The sequence below is a fragment of the Salvelinus sp. IW2-2015 genome, linkage group LG4q.1:29, assembly GCF_002910315.2.
Source record: "Salvelinus sp. IW2-2015 linkage group LG4q.1:29, ASM291031v2, whole genome shotgun sequence".
NCBI lineage: Eukaryota > Metazoa > Chordata > Actinopteri > Salmoniformes > Salmonidae > Salvelinus > Salvelinus sp. IW2-2015.
In genome coordinates, this window is record NC_036842.1 from 19,685,491 (window position 1) to 19,688,806 (window position 3,316).

Genomic DNA, 3,316 nt, shown 5'->3' on the forward strand with positions numbered 1-3,316 from the left:
GTGTGTGCGCGTCGTACCGTGACACGTTCAGGATACACTCCAGCTCTAAGGAAGGAGGCCTTCCACCCATCTATGTCGTCCTGAGTCTCGCAGGCCAACTCCAGCTGACGGTAGTCCTTATATACATTTCTGTGGATGCACAGCGGCAACTCTGAGTGTGTGTGTGTGCAGAGGCATCAAAATAAAATAATACAAATAATAAAAAGAAAATTGTTTTTTTTCTTCTCTGTAATAATACTAGCCACTTAGCAATTTTATGAAGTTGTCTTTAGCTAGCCCAAATGGGTTCCCAATCTTCCAACCTCATAACTAGCTACCAAGAAGCCATTTCAGCCTATCAAGTTAGAGTAGCTAGCTTGTTTAACTATCTTAGCTGGCATGCCTTCTGGCAGGGTTGGTAGACTTTAGAAAATCAAGCAATAACTAAATGTTCTGAATCTTTTACCCAGCAGAGATGCAGAGAAACATACGTAGTGTCTTTTAAAAAAGAACCACCAGTCAGGAGGATATAGACAGATCCAGAGTTAGGCTTAGAAAAATATACATATTTTTTACATGGAATTAAGCATAATGATTATGGCTCTAGATTGCAGGAAAAAGCAGCTTCAGGTGTCTGAAAAATGTACAATTATCCAATTTATGAAATTCCTACTTATGGAATCCCCCCTCCTCACGTACTTTGTGGCCCTTCAGATTGTAGGGTAGCATGGTGTGTGTGTGTGTGTGTGTGTGTGTGTGTGTGAGATAGTGAGTAGTATTATATACATCCTTGTGGGAGCGAGTGAGACGTGTCACAACACTGAGGATTAAGAGGGGATTGTGTGCTTGCCTTGAATGACTGAGAATGTGTGTGGTCAGTCTGTGTGGAGAGCTGCTACATTGTGTACATTGAAGTGACGTCGGTTGTGTAGATCAAGCTTTATTACTCTACTTTTGAGGTCTTAAAACATCTGACATGAAAATATGAAATGTCTACTTAAGAACGTACCTTTGCTCCGTGTTGAACAGGGCAAAGATCTGCTTGCTGGACATGAAGCTCTTCTCCACATCCCTCAGCCTCAGATTGTCCACCTGGAGCATGTACTTCTTCTCTTTCTCCTGCAGGAGGCAGAATAAACAATACACAGGTTAGAGACAGTAGCCTACATATGAACCCACACACACACAGAGAGAGAGAGAGAGAGAGAGAGAGAGAGCGAGATGGAAGAGAGAGAGAGAGAGAGAGAGAGAGAGAGAGAGAGAGAGAGAGAGAGAGAGAGAGAGAGAGAGAGGGGAGGGGGGAGAGAGACCTGTTGCCACAAGAAAGGGCAACCAGTGAAGAACAAACACCATTGTAAATACAACCCATATTTATGCTTATTTATTTTAACTTGTGTGCTTTAACTATTTGTACATTGTTACAAACACTGTATATAATAGATATAACATTTGTAATGTCTTTAATTGTTTTGAACTTCTGTATGTGTAATGTTTTATGTTATTTTGTTTTTTATTCACTTTTGTATAATACTACCTCACTTGCTTTGGCAATTTTAACACATGTTTCCCATGCCAATAAAGCCCCTTGAATTGAATTGAATTGAATTGAGAGAGAGAGAGAGAGAGAGAGAGAGAGAGAGAGAGAGAGAGAGAGAGAGAAAGCGCAGATTATTACAGCAATTGTGAAGATCTCCACAGACCTGCGATGACCTATGCTATCTTGAACATGCACGCTTTACATGATTACATAGTAAAACATTTATAGTTACTAACCTCAAAATGTGGCCATGGATATTAATCATTTTAAGTTTTAATGTTACATTAGTTTGTCAGATAGCCTTAACTTTAGGCTATTTACTGTATTACAAAAGTAATATTGAATTGTGTTTAGTTGACAATGAAACCAAATCTCAACATTAAAAGGAGATGCAGGCCTATCTACTGCTTCGATATTCCATCTGAGCCACTGGCTTAGTCTGGCTTTAATTCCAGTTTGTCTACAAATGAATGATTTATATGTTGGATTCATGTCTCCATCTCAACCAAAAAATCAAAGGTAATCAAATCTAACTTCAAATGCACTTTAAATACAGTTTGATTTGATTTAGTCTTTAACTTAGATTTTTGTTTGAGATGGAGACGTCCAACATCTAAATGATTTGTAGACAAACTGGAATTAAAGTCAGACAGTGTCACAGATGGAACCATCAGAGCAGAAGATACATCTGCTTCAAATGTTGCTATTTGGTTGCCTTGACAACCAAACACAATTCAATATGTCTAAATATCATTACATTGGAGATCTACCAGAGCTTGAAACCCTAGGCCTATGTATTGTCTATTCTAGTTGAATCCTGTGCTGAATTGAAACAATAGCTGTTGATGACTTTGCAAATGCTATATAGGCCTAAATAGTATCATTGATGATATACAGCATAAGTGATAAAGTACTGTATGGTCACATTTCATTTGCTCTGTTAACCCTTTGGAATGACTTCGATAGTAACAGTGAATATATTTCATTTTTAAGTGGAGATCTCTCAACAATCATTCTCATTATAGCACATTGGTAATAGTCAGTGACAAATATCATAGATAAGCAGGGCTTGGTTAAAATCCTGGATGGGAGACCAAAAGTAGCTGTAGATAGGAGGTGCTGCCCAGTCTATTGTTTTTATTTCTTCTTTTGATAGCGTAAATAATGTTGAAGATCTGACATTGTTTTAAAGATACATATTCAACATATTTTTATACAAGGTTTGTCTACGTTGAAATTTGGTTACCATGATGAGATAATCCTGTGGTTGAAATTTCACCTTCAAAACAACAGTTGATGTTGACAATATTTTCAAATCCAATGTTTTGGATTGACAAATTAAGTTGAAACGATGTTGATTCAACAAGTTTGTGCCAGTGTGGAGGGATACATATACAGAGAGAAAAAGAGAGGGGGGATACAGAGACAGACAAAAGGAGAGTGGAGAGGGTAGAAAATAAGCCCCACAAAGTGCCTGGTTGTGATTAGAGCTGTGTAACTGTAAGTAGAAAAAAAGAGAGAGGTGGGCAGGCGACACTGGAGCCTCACAGCACAGCCTTCACCACAGAAGCCTGGCGCACCAAGAGAGAAGAGAGAGAGAGAGAGGAAAAGAGAGAGAAAGAGAGAGAGCCAGCAAAGAGAGAGAGTGAGAGAAAGATAGAGAGATAGACCAAAGCTCAGAAAGCCAGCCTAAAGAGACCCAGAATCAAGGGAGGTTAACCACAGAAGTGAGCCCAGAGCTAAGACCCAGAACTGGGCAGACGGGTAGAGTAACACACACCCTGTGGTCACACTCCACAA

The 3,316-nt window shown here is 39.2% G+C and overlaps 1 pseudogene; it reads right to left on the reverse strand.

Moving 5' to 3' along the window:
- The window catches only part of LOC111960845 (dynamin-1-like), a 78,997-nt pseudogene that overhangs the window by 10,820 nt on the left and 64,861 nt on the right, over positions 1-3,316 (reverse strand).